The sequence below is a fragment of the Callospermophilus lateralis genome, unplaced genomic scaffold, assembly GCF_048772815.1.
Source record: "Callospermophilus lateralis isolate mCalLat2 unplaced genomic scaffold, mCalLat2.hap1 Scaffold_66, whole genome shotgun sequence".
In the NCBI taxonomy this organism is placed as follows: Eukaryota; Metazoa; Chordata; class Mammalia; order Rodentia; family Sciuridae; genus Callospermophilus; species Callospermophilus lateralis.
Genome location: NW_027514882.1, coordinates 6,536,273 through 6,556,380, shown reverse-complemented (window position 1 = coordinate 6,556,380; position 20,108 = coordinate 6,536,273). Strand labels below are relative to the sequence as shown.

Here is a 20,108-nt window from a genome sequence, read left to right as displayed (position 1 = left end):
GCTCTTCTGCACCAGGTTCTTCAAGTAATGGCCAGGGGACATTCTTCTCCAGACTTTCACATATTGACAGTGCTTTGTTAGTACTCTTTCTACTTCACAGTCACTTTTGTTGGACATGAAATCTTTAATTCACATATGTTTTCCTTCAGGTTTTACATACTTATTTTTCTTTTGGATTGAAGTACTGTTCTTCAAAGGGCCAATGATTATCTCATTTTCTTTATCTTTGAAGTTACTCATTACTTTTGCCTGAGAACCCAAGGATTTATTTTTCTTTATTATCTAGTATCTTGCTGTTGGTCCTTGTGGTTAGTGTTTTTCACTTACAGTTTGCTTTTTCTATGTGTTGTACTTTCACAATTTTTAAACATTAAGAGAATTTTAAATAAATTGCTGTTTTTGTGTCCTGTCATCAGGAATTTGTAGGATTTTTTTTTTTAGATTTTTTTTTAGTTGTAGATGGACACAATGCCTTTATTTATATTTATTTGTTTTTACGTGATGCTGAGGATTGAACCAGTGCCTCACCCTCACTAGGCGAGTGCTCCACCATTGAGCCCCAGCCCCAGCCCACATAGGATTCTTTTTACCTGTTTTCAGTGTTCATTTTCTTTTAAACAATTTATATCTTTTTCTTTTACATATTCTTCTTTTTGTCTTTTGCCTCTTAAGCAATATTTCTGAAAAGACTTTTTGTTTTATTTTCAGTTGTTTTTTTTTTTTAATTTCCGTACCTCATCTGAGTTCACAGATTAGGATTTATTTTATTATTCACTTATCATTTTCTTAATGCCATTCCCATCATTTTGAAACTGTGTGTTGGATTTTTTTTTAAATTGAACTCATCTTCTGCTCTGGTTTGGATATGGTTTGTCCCCAAAGTTTTATGTGCTAGAAACTTGGTCCCCAGAGTGGCAGTATAGAGAGGTGGTAGACCTTTTGGCAGCAGATCCTAGCTAGCTCCTTTGTGCAGGCCTGAGATGCCAGCCTCGTGACTAAACAGGGTCCTAAGCAATTTAGCAAGATCCTGTCTCAAAAATATAAAGGGCTGGGGATGTGGCTCAGTAGGTCAGTAGCCCTGAGTTCAATCCCTAGTATGAAAACAAATGAATAAATAAATATAAAATTGATAAATATAATAAGAGGTGGAGCCTATTGGGAGGTCATTAGGTCATTGCAGGAGCTGCCACTGGAAGGATTGCTGCTGGTCTCACTGAGGTGAACTGTGAGGAAGATGTAGGCCTCACCTCTGAACCCCCCCTCTGGCTTCCCGTCTTGCCACATAATTCCTTCCTCTTGAGTGTGCTCCCACCATGATCCCATCTGCCATGACATGGTATATCCAAGGGAGCCCTCCCCAGTGTCAGCAGATAGTGGTGCTGAGTTCTGGGGCCTCCAGCACTGTGAGGGGGTTCCTGGGGCAGGACTATTGAAGCGTGTTCACTCCTTCTTCCTGTGGGCTCCCCCTCACTTGTTATTGGTGGGCACAGTTCCTCCGGTTGTGCTGTTCTTCTCAAACTGTCCTGTGCTTTTCTGTGACACTTGTTGGCTGCTGGGGATTTTCCATGCTTTTTGCTCTGAGAAGGTCTGAGTGAGGAAGAGGTATTTGAAGGGACCCTTGCAGATGAGGAGGAACGCATTTTGGAAACCACAGGGCAGAGCCTGCAGCAGAGGGCCTCCCGCGCCCATCACTAACTCCCCCCTTCAGCCCTGTGTGGTCAGGTCTCAGCTGACCGCCCTGGGCTGTCAGTCAGAACACCCTCCTGACATCCACATTCCCCAGGTGTGTTCCTGTGGCTCCTCATGCCTTCCTTTCACAGTGTTCATCCACTTATTTCTGATGACACTTATTTGTGTAGATATTTCTTGAATACTTTACCCTCTCTTAGATTCATTCTGTGAGGGTAGGTGGGAATTCACATGTTGTATTCACCATTATGTCCTCAGCACAAAACTGTCACTTAATAAGCACTTAATATGTATTTCTCAAAAAATAATGAAAGCATGCCATTGGGTATCATCTGCCAGGCATTTAGTTTTTGAAAGCCGCAGGACTCAGACCTGATGTGACCTGTGTCGGTTACACAGTCAGTTTTTCCTTGGCGAGAGACACTGGTCTGTCATCAGGGTTAAGGTGGGTTCACGGTAACTGAGTTCTGGGGGAGGCAGTCCAGGCCTGGCCGATTGGATAAGATAAGAAGGTAACACTGTCTCTTGTGCCTTTCTAAAGAGAGCGTTTGTTCGCTTGACTGAGCAGTCAGTGTGGCATGAGCTCAGGAAGTGAACCATGATAAGGTTAGAGGAAGAGAGCCCCATACGAGACGATAACAGACACAGGTTCTTCTTTTCCCCAACCCATTCCAAGGCCCTTGATCACAATTAATATATTTGAGACATGCTGAGCCCCAGAGGTTCAGATTAGAAATGCCTGTGTAAGGTATCCATAAATTTCTTTTAAAGTCATGGGTCTTTTGATGCTTAACTGGAATTAAGAAATAAAAATGGTGGGCTGGGGTTGTGTGCCTAGTGTGGTGAGGCACTGGGTTTGATCTTCAGCACCACATAAAAACAAATTAAATAAACAATGAAAGCTTAAATTTTTAAAAGTTAAGGAAAAAAAAGAAAGAAAGAAAGAAAGAAAAATGGTGCTGATATCTCCTGGCCCCAATTGTTGGGGTTTGTACCATCCACCTCCCTAGAGAAACAGATAGACTGTTGATCAGAAAGCCTGGACTGCTTCAAGATCAACTTAAGAAGAAATAAGTATTTAGAATGAATAGAACTTCCAAAATGACCCAGCAGAAAAGCCTTCCTCTTACAGGTGAGCTGTGGCCCAGGAAGGGGAAATGGTTTTAGTCAGTTCCAGATCCATCTGAGGGGGCACCTGGAGGTGCCTTAGAGCCAGCCTCACTCTTCCCACCACAGACTTCTGCTTCAACCCTTAAGCCAGGAGTTGATTCTCTCTCACTACAAAAAGATATTTTACTGAAAAGACTGTATTTAAAATTGGTGTTTATCCAGAAGAGGGCCACCCAAGATGAGGTGGGGCTTGAGCCAGGTAGTGGGTTAAGAGGAGTCTGAATGTCATCTTAACATCAGTTAGAAGCCATTGGATCTAACTGACATTTTAGAGAGACTACCTGGCTTTGTGTGGTTTTTGTGATAGTGTAGGGGAGAGGTGATGGAGCTGGGAGGCAGGGTGGTTGGAGTAGAGATGCTAAAAAGTGGTCTGATATTTGAAAATAACTTCTGAGAACCTAGAAAAGGAAAGAGGAATCTAATGACTTTTGGATTTTGACTTGAGAAACTGGGGAGAGATGGGGATGCCCTTAACTTTGAGATGGGAGAGCTTAGAGAAGGTTGAATGGGCTCCCAAACCTAAAGAAGACCTAAGAGGTGAATGAGTGTAGTTTATTCTACAGATGTTTGAAAGGCGAATGAAAGAGGAATTTGATTCATGCTGTGTGGGCCTTGGAAACCTAATCAGGGCCAGCAGGTGGGAGGTCTCTGGGAGGAATATCAGTTTAGCTGTAAATCAGAACTCTGTTTCTTAGAAGGATCTGCATGTGATGGGCTGCCCATCAGGAAGTGATGTCTGATAGATTGTTCATACTGAGACTGGGGGGACCAACTGTTGGTTGAGTGACTGTAAAGGCCAGACTTGGGGTACTTTTGGGAGTGAAATGAAATGTTTTTAATTCTTCTTGGGTAACAGGTGTAAATCTGAATTACCAGGTCACATAGGAACCAGTATCCATCCTACCTCATCCCTATTCTTCCCAGAAACATGGTAGAGGGGATGCCTTTGGGTGCTGGTTGAATCTAGTTGATCTCCCCACACCCTCCAGAGCTGAGGTTCTAAAGATCTTTGGTACATTTTACTTGACAAGAAAAATCAATGCCCACCTTTGCTGGACCACGTATATAGTGGTGGATGGACTCCCATGTGGAAAGCCCTGGGTGCACCCCCCACCACCACCTCTACTTTCTCCACCTCCTCACCTACAATGGGAAGAATCCACGGGATCATCCCCTGACATTGATTGGGTGCCTTTCCTTGGACTTCCATGGCTCACTGAGCTCTTCTTGGCCTCACTTATCACAGACTTGCAATTATTTGCTTATTTGTCTGCTCCATTTCTAGATCATATACTGTACCCCCAGGGCTGAGCACAGAGTAACATCATGAATCCATTCTGTAGATGTCCAGTAATGTACCAACACCTGGCTCAGTCCTCACAGCAAGCCAATTAAGTAAGTTTTCTTGGAATACTGACATTACTGATTGAGAAAACAGAGGCTCTGAGACTTCTAAGTAAACTGCCAAGCCAACCTCACGTGGTTAATCCTGTAATAGGAGAGTCAGGATGGGGACCAGGAATGCTTCACTTCTCCACTCAAGTGCAAACCACATCCTGCATTTGACCAAGACTTAGCCCACACTACATTAGCATTTTAAAGACTCACAGAAGTCCTGTAGTTAAAAATAGTTTAACTTTGATTAACCTAGGACCTTTCTACCCACTGTGACTACTTTCATGGTAAACCATTTCTCCCCACCAACATCTTTTTTTTTTTAATTATTTTTGTAGTTGTAGATGGACAACATACCTTTATTTTATTTGTTTATTTTTATGTGGTGCTGAGGATCAAACCCAGTGCCTCACAGGTGCGAGGCAAGCACTCTGCCACTGAGCTATAGCCTCCCCACCCCCCCTTAACATCTTATGGAAGATACTTACAAATAGCCCCTGGGAGATGTTTGAATAGTGGAAAGAGTTATGAACTGAAAGCCTGTGTCCATAGTTCTGCCACTACAAAGTTTCCAGCACTTATGTTTCCATCTGTAAAATGAGGGACTTTCAGTAGAATGTGTCCTACATCCTTTCTACCTTTAAAATCCTGTGGCATTGTAAGCAGTTATGTGTTAAGCATGTAGCAGTGTTGGAACTTCACTCAATACCTGGCCTTCTGGGTCCAGGTTTCCACTCTCACCAAGCCTATTTGTTCCCCTATTCTTGCAGAAGTTTGCAAAATGCACAGTATCATGAAAAGTATACAGGTATTTCCTGCACAGTGTGCTCCCCAGGGAGTCACCCTTCTGCCACTGGTGCATAGCATCCAGCTGTAGGGAGAAATAGTATTTGCCAGCCTGGCAACCTAGGAGGTCAGCTGTGAAGTGCTCACAGCCTGTTCTCTATCCTTGCAGGCTTGGCTGAGACTAGCTGATACAGTAGCAGACTCTTGTTTAAAGGGGCAGCAGTTGATCCATGGCATTATATGGCTTTCTGCAGATGCCTGTCTCTAACCATGTGACAGAAGTAAGTCATCTCCAAATGTGGGCCTGCGTTGCCTTTGCAACAAGAGTGCCTGTCCTCTTTTATTATAGTGCTGTGTGGGGTGAGGATGCTTTTTTTTCATTGTTTTTCAAATAATAGGTGCTGCTATGGTTTGAATATGGTTTACTAGGAAAGTTCACCTAGTGGAAGCTTGGGCCCCGGGGAATAAGGTGTTGGAAACTTTAAGAGGTGGGTCCTAGTAGGTGATCAGATCATGATGGCACTGCCCTTGGGAGGGTTTAGTGCCCATCTTTTAGGGAGTGGGTGAGATCTCATGTGCCTGGATTAATTCCCAAGAGAGCTGGTTGTTACTGTGTGAGGCTACCACACATGCTTGGCCCCTTCTGCATGCATCCAGTTTCCTTTCCTCTTACCTACATGTTGTGATGCATCCCAGTGACCCTCATTACACCCAGAGCCATGCCATTTGGACTTTCTAGCCACAGAATCAAGAGCCCAGTAAGCTTCTTTATTTATTATCCAGCGTTGGGTAGTCTGTTGTTATAGCAACACAAAAAACGGACTAAGACACCTGGGATTACTTATTTGGTTGTTTACTCTAAAGGCAACCTGTGTAGGAGAATCTTCTCTTCTTGGATCACCTTGTCTATGTTTTGCTTTCTGTTTGGCCCTTCTTCTCAGAAGCTTTGGTGTTTGTAAAGCATCAAGAAATAACTCAGATGCAATCAAATGGCATTCAGACTGTATTTAATTTCCCTGTCTCATACATTGGAAAAAAATGTACAAGTAAGCCATTAGCAATTTAAATATCCTAAATAGATCCTCCTTCTAAAGAGTTCTAATAAATACCTTCATCTGGGATGCCATGATTAATACATATATACTCAGTTCTCTTTCCAGAGGGAAATTACCTATGCCATAAATTAATGTGATGAGTTTTTAAAGATGATGATTTTTTTAGCAAGAGTTATAAAGACTCACTCTTAGGTATAGTCATGACTTAGGTATAGTCATGCAGCAGCATGACTATACCTAAGAGTGTGTCTTTATAACTTTGATCCTCAGCACCACATAAAAATAAATAAACAAAATGTAGTTGTAGTTGTAGTTGGACACAATACCTTTATTTTATTTATTTATTTTTATATGGTGCTGAGGATTGAACCCAGGGCCTCGCACATGCTAGAGAAGCACTCTGCCGCTGAGCCACAACCCCAGTCCTCATGCTGCTTCTTTAAATTTTTTTTAATTTTCTTTTTTTAGTTGTAGATGTACACAATACCTTCATTTTGTTTATTTATTTTTATGTGGTGCTGAGGATCAAAGCCAGTGCCTCACATGTGTGAGGCAAGTGCTCTACCACTGAGCCACAACCCCAGTCCCTGCGTCTTTAAATTCAGCAGAAGGAAATGAAGACTTTTGAAGATGTTCACTGTCATGTAATTGATAAAGCAAAAAGGCGAGGACAAACCTGAATATAACTGAGTGGTTCAATGTTTAGAGATTGGTAATTTGTGATAGATTGTCTTCAGAAATACTATGAAATCACTAAAAAATGATTGTTGTGAGTCCACTTAAAACCTAGAGAAATATTTAGTAAGACCAATGAAAATGATCCATATATAATTTGAGAAAACTGTGTAAAACGTATATGCTTATTGGTGAAACTGGAAGGTGAATATAAAAGTGAAATTTTATATTAGTAAATTAGTAATTAGTAAATTAGTAATTTTTAATGAACATTTAATATTGCCTGCTTTTGTTTTTCAATGTTAATTACTTGTATAAATCTTCACCATTTACTAAAAGTAAAATAGCCAATTATAAAAATGTCTGTATGGTAAAAATTCAGTAAAAGATATATCAACATGTAGAGAGACACATCACAAAATTATTAGTAGCCTATATATGGAAATTTTTGTAATCATTATTTCTGGGTGATGAGATTGGAGATGATGTCTAACGGAATTTTTTAGGCCATTTTAAGTATCTGAATTATTTTGAGTTAGCATATTTTTTTACTTGGGTGTTTTAATTTTTTCCTTTTTAAATATTTTTAAATATTCTTTTTTTAGTTATATATGAACATGACACCTTTATTTTATTTATTTATTTTTATGTGATGCTGAGGTTCAAACCCAGGGCCTCACATGTGTGAGGCAGGCACTCTGCCATTGAGCCACAACCCCAGCCCTAGAAGTGGTTTTCTGCATATAATTTTAATGACTGTGTTGGCCTATCTGAAAAAGCATGCACTTTTCTTTCCATAGAGTGTATCAAGTTGTCAAGGTACCCAATTTAAGATTTAATTTGAAATAAGCTGTCAGACTCAACTACCTATCTGTTTTGATGACGAATTCACTCTTTCGTTTATTTAAGGCTTCTCTCCAACCTTCTGCATTGTATTGGGTGTTCACTGTTCCATTTGATTCTTTCAGTTGTTAGATTCCCCTCCAGTTTTATTTATACTTCATGAATTTGAATGGATCTGTAATTTCTCATTGTTCACTGGTGCCAGTTGAAAAATTCTCACAGGCTGTTTTTATAGGGGTAACTGTCATGTTTATACTACATTTCAAGAAATGTCCATCTTTTTAATTTGCTTGTCTAAAAGCATTAAATTTTTAAGAGAGCAGTTGTAAAGTTGTGAACTTGACATCTTTACACCCGACATTGCATAATCACACCACACTCTGTCTTTTTCCAGTGCCATTTTTATTCTGGGCTGTGTATGTTTAAGAAGCATAATTCATCACCTCTGGCAAGAATGAAGGCACCTTTGCTGTCTCCCCTTTCCTTTCCTTTGAGCTGTTACCACAGATCTGGGTATGTCTTTTGGGAGAGGTGGGAAAGGATGTCTTTGCTCTCTCAAGTCCATGTCTCAAGGGGACATCAGTGCCCACGCAGATCCCATTTACACTGTGATTGGTCACTGGCTGCTACAGCTGTTTCAACTTAAAACCCAAGACAGTTGCTATGGAGATTTGACTAGAAATAAGTCATGTTAAAGTCCTTTTCCTCCTGGATATAAGGGAGTCTGTAACTCTGGAAGTTGTCTCAGTTGAGCAGAAAATGTGTAGGTGGACAATCACATCACACACACACACACACACACACACACACAAAAAAAAAAAAAAACCCACAAAAAAATACTTCTCTTTTTTAGGATGTGTTGGAGCATATATGTCAGTCTACTCATGTTGCTTCTGCTCTGTAAAGAAAACACGTGGAGATTATTCCTGAAAAGGAAAAAGAATGGAAAATGTCATTGTTTGCATGTAATCTTGATAAATTAGCTAATACACAACTCAAAAGTTGTTCACAAGTTCCTAAACGTATTAGAATAACATTCATTTTTCAAGACAGAACCAGGTGTTCAAGAACATTTTTTTTAAATGCTGAGTTAAGAAACAGTGACATTAAGAAAAGAAAGATGTCTGGTGTCATCAGATGGGAGTTGCATGAATTTGACCAGAAAATTCCTTGGCTCTTCCAGGGCCTGCTGTTGAGGATGAGGGAGGCCCTGCCTCCGTTCCCACCAGTCCTTCCGGTCAGATTCTGATTACTTGACTTCCTTTCTGCATGTGTCAGAGGGGACTGGGATTCTGCATCTGACTGTTCCAGTAGTGACTTGTGGTCTGTCTCACAGACGGTTTGGTGCCCATACCGGTGCCCAAGCATCACCGACACCCTCATTGTCCATTTTGTTTCAGGGAGTGGGTCAGTTTCCCTGAACATGGCTCTCACATCATGAGTTCAGTGGAAGACACCACTCCATACTCTTCCCGAGAGTTCTTTGCAAGTGACCAATGTTCTTCAGCACATCCTTGACCACCTCCTCTTCTCCGGCACTTTTCTCAGCCTGTCAATATTCTGAAAGGGTGAAGTGGTGGGTGGGTGAGCCTCGCTGAAGAACTGCTGGGGTAGGCTTTTGACTAGTAGGATCTTGTTCATTGAAAGCTCCAAAAGAATGTTGCACCCTGTAGTAATGTAAACAAAAAATACCAATAATGACGCTGATACTGCTGCGATTCTTCCTCTTTACCTGGCCAAGTGCTTTACATAGGTTTCCTTATTTAGTCTTCATAGTGAGCCTAGGAAGTAGATGGTAGTATTTTTACATCTGTTTCACAGATGAGTGAGCTGGGGCCTGGAGAGGGCAAAGAGCCAGAGGAGCCTGTGTCTTGTAAATGAACTACTGTGCTTAAACTCCAGGCAGCTGACTCTGGGTAAGATGCTTTGACCCTCTGTTACTATGAACTGTATGTTAACACTTAAGAAGAGTAATCTCTTCCCCTGATTATTGGTCCAGCTGGTGATTTGCTCCTTTCAGGGAACATCTGGCAACAATGGAGATATTTTTTTGTGTTCTGCAGTTTTGTGCTACAACTGGTATCTAGTGGGTGGAGGTCAGAGATGCTGCTGACCTTCCTAGAGTGCACAGGCACCCCTCTGCACCAAGGGAGTATGTGGCCTAAAATGTGTGCCATCATGCCCTGTAGCACTATGGATGCCTGTAACCCTAGTGACTTGGGAGGTTGATGCAGGAGTATCACAAGGTCAAGGTCAACAGGGTGATTCAGACAGGGGGCTACCCTGTCTCAAAACGAAATAAAAACGGGGCTGGGGATGTCACTCAGTGGTGGAACACCACTGGGTTCAGACCCAGTACCAGAAAAACAAACAAATAAACCAAAGTCGGTAATGCCAAGGTTGAGAAAACCTTTTGGTGTTGCATGTGCATTCCTAAAAAGTATTCCTCTCCCAGTCCTTCACCCCTGCAAAATGCATGTATATTCTTCTAGAATCTTTTTCTTCTGGTCTTGCCACTATCATTTTACGTATGTATTTGTAGAAACAGAATCAATGTGTATGGTACATGTCACCTTTAATACACAATATGTGTGTTCCCATGTCAGAGCATTCTTGGGTGACTAGCTGAGCAGTATGTTTGGTATGGATGAACACCAGGGACAGTTGGGTTATTTTGTAATTTTTGTTTATAACACTTTCATATGCTGTGCACATGTCTCTGCATACTTGCTTCAGATCTCAGTGTTTTGAACCAAAGAACTAGGTTTTGATACTTGGTCAGGCACAGTGGTGTCCTGGCTTTCCCATGCCCAAGCCAGGCTGTGCCCTGTTTCTCTGTGCACATCACTGAGATTGCCAAGGATCTCATGGCTCTGTGACTGTGTGACTTTTGAGCTAACAGTCTGTTTCAGATGGGTTGCTAGAGCAATGTGATAAATTTCTGAAAAATACCGGGGGCAATGGAAAGCAGACGTCTAGAGTGAGAGAGAGGCAAGAGAGACCCACCAATTTGAATTTTGGGCATGTATTTGAAGGAAAAAAGAGTTTATTAGGTTCACACTTATATTCCACTTTTTGCAATCACAGAATTAATTATTTTATGTAAAACAAATAATTGTAAAAATTGTGACTGTGCCAACTGTCCTGAGTGGTACTCTGAGGTTTTCTGGGATTTTGAGATCTCCTTCAGGGATTAGACTCTGGGACTGGCATACACTAGCACTCAATAACTATTTTATTTTTTTTATTTTTTTATTGGTTGTTCAAAACATTACAAAGCTCTTGACATATCATATTTCATACATTTGATTCAAGTGGGTTATGAACTCCCATTTTTACCCCGTATACAGATTGCAGAATCACATCGGTTACACATCCACATTTTTACATAATGCCATACTAGTGACTGTTGTATTCTGCTACCTTTCCTATCCTCTACTATCCCCCCTCCCCTCCCCTCCCCTCCCATATTCTCTCTCTACCCCATCTGCTGTAATTCAGTTCTCTCCCTTGTTTTTTTTCCTTTCCCCTCACAACCTCTTGTATGTAATTTTGTATAACAATGAGGGTCTCCTTCCATTTCCATGCAGTTTCCCTTCTCTCTCCCTTTTCCCTCCCACCTCTCGTCCCTGTTTAATGTTAATCTTTTCCTCCTGCTCTTCCTCCCTGCTCTGTTCTTAGTTGCTGTCCTTATATCAAAGAAGACATTTGGCATTTGTTTTTTAGGGATTGGCTAGTTTCACTTAGCATAATCTGCTCTAATGCCATCCATTTCCCTGCAAATGCCATGATTTTGTCATATTTTAGTGCTGCGTAATACTCCATTGTGTATAAATGCCACATTTTTTTTTTATCCATTCATCTATTGAAGGCCATCTAGGTTGGTTCCACAGTCTAGCTATTGTGAACTGTGCTGCTATGAACATCCGTGTGGCAGTATCCCTATAGTACGCTCTTTTAAGGTCTTCAGGGAATAGTCCGAGAAGGGCAATAGCTGGGTCAAATGGTGGTTCAATACAAATACTCAATAAGTATTTGTAACCAGTTTGAATTAGGGGAAAAAGATAAGAATGGCCTGACTGGCCCCTGGAGCACAGGCCCAGGTCTTCTGTTGGTAAGCCATGGAAGCTCCCCTTTTAAAAAGGTCCTGAAACCCTGCGGGGGCTTCTGCCTGGTAGGCTTGTGTTTGTCTCTGCTGAAGCTGGGTGTGGGTGTCACGATCCAGCAGTTGCTCTCCACAGTGTACAGACCATGGAAAGGCATGCACATGTTTATTAAAGGTCACAGACTCCTTGAAGAATATTCAGGGAAGCAGCACAATTCAAAATAGCTCCAAACTGGAAATGCCCAAATGCCCATTAGTAGTAGGAAAGATAAACCCTTTGAGATTTTTTTTTTCTCTTCTGTGTACTGGGGATTGAACCAGATGGGTGTTCTGTCACTGCAACTACAATCCCAATCCTTTTAGAAAACCTTTTTAGTTAAAGACAGGGTTTCAGTAAGTTGCGAGGGCTGGCCTAGAACTTGCGATCCTCCTGCCTCAGCCTCTGGAGTAGCTCTGCTTACAGACTTGGGCCACCACATCCAGCTGTGAGTCTTTTTTTTTAATTGCTAATGAGGAAATATTTCAAAACATAAAAGGGTCTGAAGAGAAAAGCTACCCCAAATTTAACAAAGGTTTATATGTGTCTGTATTTTGCCATTTTTATTTATGCTAGCCTTTTTTTCTTTTTCTTTTTTAAACTTAAGACTAGAACTTCCTGTGGGGTGCTTAGTGCTGGGGATGGAGCTGGGTCGGGTGAGTGATCTGAAGGTCGCATTGAAACACAAGAGTGGAGTGACTGCTGTGGCTCTCTGTGCACATCTTCCCTTGACATGTGGCAAACTGTCTGTCACTGGCACCTGAACATGGAGTGGTCCAGTCAAGGAAAATGTCTCAGATGAGTCTCTGCAGTGCCACAAATGAAACAGAAAGAAACCCTGCCTTTGCACCCTGTGCTCTCTGGGGTGAGACCCGTGCAGTAGTGCTGTTTAAGGACAAAATGCCTTCTGTGTTGAAATGGACTTTGCCATCACATTGTGATCGAGACCTTGCATGTCCTGAGCTTGTTGATGTTGTTAGGGATCAGACCGATGAGGATAGTGGGAACATGAGATGAAGAGAATAATTCTATAGAATGGGCCCATGTGCTTGGTTTTCCAAGAAGCCATTTACCTGCAGTCCTGCCTGGCCTAAGTGGACAAGCTATGTTACGTTCCTCAGCAAACTACCTGTTCACTGCAAGAGAAATGCAGGCCCAAGATAATGCTGATGGGAGGAACCCAGGAGACTCTTGTGACCAGATCCTGAAACTCTAGGACATAAGGATAGTTCCTCTTAACCATAAAATCTACAAGAATGTATAGTCAAAAATCCAATTAGAGGGCTTGGATTGTGGCTCAGCGGTAGAGTGCCCGCTTAGCGCACGCGAGGCCCTGGGTTCAATCCTCAGCACCACATATAAATGAATAAATAAAAACAAAGGTATTGTATACAACTAAAATAAATATATTTTTAAAAAATCCAATTAGAACTGGTCAGCATGTGCCAAGGTGACCTACAGTTGCCATGACAGTGGGGACTTGAAAGTCACCCTGTTGTGTCAAGAGGTGAACCTGGGTGGAACTGTCTGGAAACTTCTCTGGGATCACCAATAAACCTGGTGTGCAGGTTCTCTGAGAGAACCCACTCTCTCCCTTGAGAGTGTCCCCTTTCCCTTTTGCTTTCCCTGAATAAACTCATTCCTCTTACTCTGAGTGTCATGTCTAAATCTTTCTGACTTGCTCTCAAGAATTGGGGTTTGAAGGGGGTCTTCATGTTGCCTCTGTTTCTTTGAAGATCCCAGCTCTGAGAAAGGATGAGTGAGACTGGAGTCTGGGCTTCCAGTTATAGCTATTGCTGGTAGCAGGGACACAGCTCCTGTCAATTCCACTCAGCCATGCTCAGCAGGATGCTGTGGATGGAGAGTACCATTGTCATGGAGATGACCTTGACCGCTGGAGTTTATATTAGAAGAATCCTTTGCAAACTTCTGTTCTTCACTTACTATCTTTTGAGCCTGTCCTTGTCACTGATTGTCATGGGGAAGATCATGTGAGAATGGTTCCCTTTATTGACTTCTCCTTGAGTCATTAGCCTAAGCTGCTAAGAGCCAAGTTCCTAAGCCCTTTTTGCTGTATTTCTTCTTTGCTAAAACTCAAGACGTAGGTGCCTGCTATCTCAAGCTTAAAGATGTTGCCAAGGGTCACACTGTAAACTGCAAAGCCAAGATTCAAATCTAGTTTTGATGGCTTCAAAGACTTGTTCTTCACCACTCACTAACTGAGGACCCTTGCTGTTATTATTTTTGTTAAGAAGATGAACAGAACCTTAAAGATCCAAGTAACAGTTTACTGAGCCTTTCCAAGATCTGACCTCCTCTGGTATTCTGAGTTAGGGGAAGCATTTCACAGATGAGGCTCTCAGGCTGGCTAGCTAAGTAGAGAATTTACCCCAGCTCACACAGCCCATGTGGGGCTAGAAATCAAATCAAGGTCTTTTAAAAACATACTCCATTTTTCCTCAGTGATTCAACTTGATTTCTGACCACCTTGGTTCACTTTGGCCCCACACTTAATGGTAAGTTTAGCTGTCTCTCCATGTTTTAAAAAGGAGAAGTACAGGCTATCTTACATTTGTCAGAGATCACAGAGGATTAGTCAGCAGTGCATTTTTTTTTTCTAAGAGAGAGAGAGAGAATTTTTTAATATTTATCTTTTAGTTTTCGGTGGACATAACATCTTTATTTTTATTTTCATGTGGTGCTGAGCATGGAACCCAGCACCCCGCACATGCCAGGCGAGCACTCTACTGCTTGAGCCATATCCCCAGCCCCAGTTGTGCATCTTTTAAAAATTCTTAGAAGCTGGGCACTGTGGCGCACAACTGTAATCCCAACAACTTGGGAGGCTGAGGCAGGAGAATCACAAGTTTGAGGATAGTCTTGCAACTTAGCAAGATCCTATTCCAAACAAATAAACAAACAAACAAATAAAAAGCTGGGCATGTAGCTCAGTGGTACAGTGCCCCTGGGTTCATGCCAGATATATATATATATATATATATATATATATATATATATATATATATATATAATCTTAGAACCACACATCAGTTAAATACATACTTATTTCACCACTGTGACATTTTATAATATAAATTGATACTTTCATTGAAGACTTATTTACAAACAATCTTTTGATATTTTGGTAGAGGTATATGTTTGGTAACCCAGATGGGGCTTTGGTGCCGAGTGCAGTGTTCGACCGTCACAGTGGCTAACATCAGCCTCTTCTGGGTTGCTTCAAGGTTGCAGCCGCTCCCTGGTGGTTACCTGTTAAAGGCGCTAACTGGAGACACCCAGAGGGGCCTGACTCTACTGTTCTGCACAGGTGAGTCAGGTGAGGCCCAGGTGACACGCTTCATTCCATACAGATTCTTGTGCTCTTGAGAAAGAACCCAGTGGCCGTCTTCAGCTATAAGATAATGGCAAGAGTGACAAACCATCAGTGATTGGTAGGAAAATGAGATGACAGGAAATAATGTCTGTGACGACCTAAACACTGTGGCCTCCCAGAAGGCTCTTAATAGATGGCCTCTTTCCTTCCTCATTTGGCCTGTCAAAGAGTTATCTTCTTGCAGATTTCCCCCTTTGACAGGCCTCTTATAGAGCTCATGTCATGTTTAATCTTTCCAGTCTGTCCATTTGTTCTGCCTCGTGAGTGCATCTTTATGAGGAAGGACTGTCTGTCTCATGGATGGGCACTTGTGTCCTGCCAGGTGGCCCTTGAGTGTAGGATCCATGAGCTCTGTAGTTCCGGGCTGACATACTTTGGAGCTACCATCTGACTCCAAAACCACAGAGCAGCAAGTCGATCAGCCAGTCTCCAGGGTGGCAAGGAAGTAATTATCTCAAGCAAAAATAGAGTCGACTTTAAGCCCGGAGGTGGAGAGGGTTTGGGTGAGGATTCGTCCCTCTACAGCCCAAGCAGACTGCTCTCCTAACCTCATTTTTCAGGTGGCATTTTCAAGTGTCTATCTTCACAGCATTCCTGGTTGCTCCCCTGATTGTCAGAAGCTGGGAAGACATGAGTTCAGTTTTAGGGATAGGCCCCTTGACAAAAGTCAGATATCTTTCAGGAGGGCCGGCCCCTGAGCTCCCTATTCATAACTTCTTTCCTGAGTTTATGGGGAGAGGAAAAAGCAGGCAGAAGGGAGGCAGAAAAATCCGAAGAGGATTATTTTTTGCAGTGTTGGGGATCAAATCCAGGGCCTCGTGCATACTAAGTACGTGCTCTACCGTGGTGCTGCCTCCCCATGGGATGTATTTTTAAATTCATGTAGTAAACTGAATGGCTGGCTGAGTCAGTCTTCTGAGAAAAGTGCATCTTTTATCAGTGCTGGGAATAGTATCTGGCACATAATAGCTACTCAGCAAACATTCGTTGAAAGAATACATGAAAGTCCTGGTGTAATTACTGTAGAAAACTCAAAGATGTATGTGGAAGGAACTCAGAATGTGTAGACCACTTAAAGACAAAGTGAGCAGGGGATTCAATCCAAGATGCCATCCCCATCCCTCTGTCCCTTGAGGAAAAGGGAGAACGAGTTGGGATCTGCTCCAGCCACACAGATATGACGAGTCAGTCCTTTGTGGAAACGTAGAAAAGATGCAGAGTTTGAAGCTGGATGTCCTAGGTTGGGTTCTCTGGAAACTGAGGCTGATAGAGTTGACCTGTAGAATGTCCACTGTGGGTCCCCCGTGGAGGGAACAGAAACTCCAATGCAGGCCCAATAAGTGCATGGAGCCCTGGGGTGTGCATGGCCATGGTTTTCATCACAGGGTCACCAACCAAACTGAGATGAGTAGACATGCCAGTTTCTGTTTCCTGTTCTGGTTGGAGTGTCTGTTCACTCTGCTCTCCCTCCTCCCCAGGCCGAATCACCCGGTGCTCCACGTCTCCTGGAATGACGCAGTGGCCTAGTGCATGTGGGCAGGGAAGCGGTTGCCTACTGCACGTGGGCAAGAAAGCGGTTGCCCACGGAAGCTGAGTAGGAGTACAGCTGTCGAGGAGAGCTGCAGATAAGTATTGATGGCCTCATGTTGCCCAAACCTTTTTTGTTTAACTCCATGGAACTTTCTTTGCTCAGAAAGTTGAACACAAGCAGCTCTTGTTCTTACAGGGTTTTCCTCTTCCCTGTGAGGTTACTTAGGTGACACTGGTGAGCGACCCCCTGACTTTTTGCAGTCCCCAAAGCCAGGTTTCTGGCCAACAGGGCTCCCTGCAGCCCTGAAGCAACTTCCAGCGGTTCACGTGTTGCTTGTTAGTCCCTGGAGCGGCTTGGTAGGCCGCCTTGCTGTTAGCATTTTCTTATTTTAGGCATCTTCTGAAGCAGTGGTATTTCTTCGCTTCTAGAGCTATGAGACAGAAAACTCATGTTTGGGACACATCTTCTAGGAAAAGCTCCTTAAAATAGCCATGGCTTTATAAAAAAGTGTGGTGTGGCGCTGCCTGATCACGCTACCAAATAAGTCCAGGATGAGGCCTCCTTCCCCGGCTCTCACAAGTCCTGCTGTTAGTGATGGGATTGGCCTCCAGCCTTCCGAGTGCTCAGGAAGGACTGAGGTTGTTGGTAACTTGACATGAGCTGTTACAAGGAAACTAGGAAAAACTGATTAAAAGCTCTTCTCTCTTTATATATGTATATTTTAAAAGCTCACTCAGAGCAAGAGTGTCGTTCCCTCGGTCCCTTGACTTTAACCCAGAAGCCCGTTCCTCTTGGCAGGCTGATGCCCGTGTCTTTTCCAACAGACTTTTCCCCTGGGACAACAAGCTGCAGCCGAGAGGCCAACATTATGCCAACATTTGGCAGGGCGAGTTCCCAGTGACCAACACTGCCGAGGACGGCTTCCAAGGAACTGCACCCGTGAGTAGTGACCCCGTGAAGGAGGGTGGCCGCGGACTGCATTCATCGCTGTCACAGGGGGCCCACAATGGATATTCTACAGGCCAACATCAGTATTTAATCTGATGTTCTCTCTCTCTCTCTCTCTCTCTCTCTCTCTCTCTCTCTCTCTTTTGTACTGAAGATTAAACCCAGGCATGCTTTACCACTGAGACACATCCTCAGACCTTTTAATTTTATTTTGAGACAGGGACTTGCTAAGTTGCTGAGTTTTCTTTTAGTTGCTGAGCCTGGGCTTGAACTTACAATCCTCCTGCCTCAGCCTCCCTAGTACTGGGGGCCATTCGCCAATAGCCCCCACTTTTATAGTGTATTTTTCCCCTGATCCCTTAATAAGGTATTCTTGTACAAATTTTAGAAAAAAAAGACCACTGTAAAGAGAAAGCTAAATTGATCTCATATTGTGCCACCCAGAGAGAATTCTTGGTAGCATTTTAGTGCATTTCCTTTCTGTTCATTCTTGGCTAGTGGATGTTGAGTGCTTTCAGTGTGCCAGGCATAGTGCTTAGCCATTTTCATGAATTATCTCATTTACTGTTGATTCAATTCTGTAAGGTAGGTACTATTATCCCCATTTTTCAGGAGAGCATTCTGAGGCATAGAGAGGTTAACTAATTTGCCCAGGGTTACACAGCTGGAAAGTGGCACAGCTGGGATTTGAACCAGGTCAGTTTGTTTCCAAAGCTCCTGCTCTGAACTACCATATTGGCTGGCATACGTGTTTCTGGTATATATACATCATAGATTTTTTTTTTTACATATCGCATTTGGATCACACTGGACACAATATTTAAAATCTTGTTTTTATCTACTTAATAGAGTGAACATTTTTTTTCTTTCTTTCTTTCTTTTTTTTTACATGAATAGTTGTCACCAATACATTTCTTTCAGCAGCTGGATAAACAGTCAAAGAAATAAATTTTATTTAGCTCTGATTGTTGCAGATTTAGGTTATTACTGTTTTTTTTTTGAGGGGGTAAAACATACAGTGAGTATCTCATACATAAATATGGAGCTGCATTGCCATCTCTGATTTTTAAAAGACAGATGCCTAGGGCTGGACTGTGGCTCAGTGGCAGAGGGCTTGCCTAGCACACCTGAGGCGCTGGGTTCGATCCTCAGCACCACATAAGAAAACTAAATAAACAAAATAAAGGTATTTAAAAAAGACAGATGCCTAGCAGCAAAATTAAAGAAATGTTCTTTTTTTTTTCCTTTTTCTGGTGCTGAGGATTGAATCCAGTGCTTTGTGCGTGGCTAACCACGTGCTTGACCAAGCTATATCCCTAGCCCTACAAAACTTCCTCTCAGGCTATGTGGGGAAATTGACCCAAGAGCCAGAGAAACATAGCTTTCTGATGGCCTTGTTTGAGCACCAGCTATACCTGAAGTTAGTCTTATGGTCCTGGATGTTTTAGTTTTGTCGGCCAATAATTATGTCTTGCTTTAGCTATTTTGGATTGTGTTTCTGTCATTGACAGATGCATAGAGAGAAATGCTTGGGGGTGTTAGGGCTTAAACTCAGAGGAAGGAGGCAGTCACTGAGCTGACATGGCCTGGGAAGTCATAACACTGGAGATGGGATTTCTGAAGAGCTTTGCAGGACGGCTTGGTTGTTTTGTAATATTAGGCATATCTCTCCCTGTCACACCCTGGAGGTTGTGCTGAGAGCAGTGTGCTTCTCCCTCCTTGGCCAAAGGAATGGGCAGTTCCAGGTATCCTCCAGGTCCTCCATTTATAAATGGAGGGTGGGAGGAGCTGCCCTACCTTTCAGCTGTTTTCCTTGGATGAGGCATGACTGCAGATACACTTTTGATTATAGACTTTGCATGTGCACAGATCAGATTAAAGTTGTGGTCCATTTTGGCTATTTTTGAGAAGAGCGCAGATCATGTTATATGCTTGTGCTTTATTGTCATCCCAGTTTTTTTTTTTTTCCTGATGAAACCCAGCTAACATGAGCAACAAAGACATCCTGAAAGGTCAGCCTGTGGGCTGTTTATAGAAATGGAATGGGATTCTTGTGGACTTTTAGGACAAAAAGACAGAGGCATCTCCTCTTCCTACCAGTTGTCTTTTTGACCATAGGACGGACCATCGTTGTGAGACCTGTGGGAGAAGTCTCTTTGTGGCGTTGATGCTGGTCTTCTGTTACACACCAGAAAGGGAAGCCGGAGTGAACGTGGAGAGATTTTTGAAGCAAGCTTGAGCTCTGATGTCCTTCACTCTGCTGACTCTGGCATTGCTGTTGCCATGGAGCTGTGATTGTAATCATGATCTCAGCAGGCATATTACAGCTCTAGTTATACTGCAGATGGTTGACACCTAAGCCAACAGAAAATGTGCATAATCCCTGGGATAACAGATCCTTACAAATCCTCCAGAGACAGCAGGACATGCAACCCATACCCAAGCTGTTTTAATTTCTGCAAATTCCAAACTAGTTAGAC

General features: G+C 42.6%; 1 pseudogene; it reads left to right on the top strand.

Annotated features, from left to right (window-relative positions):
• Positions 1–19,867, top strand: part of LOC143389833 (formylglycine-generating enzyme-like) — a 55,978-nt pseudogene extending 36,111 nt beyond the window's left edge.
• The last annotated feature ends 241 nt before the right edge of the window (positions 19,868–20,108 follow it).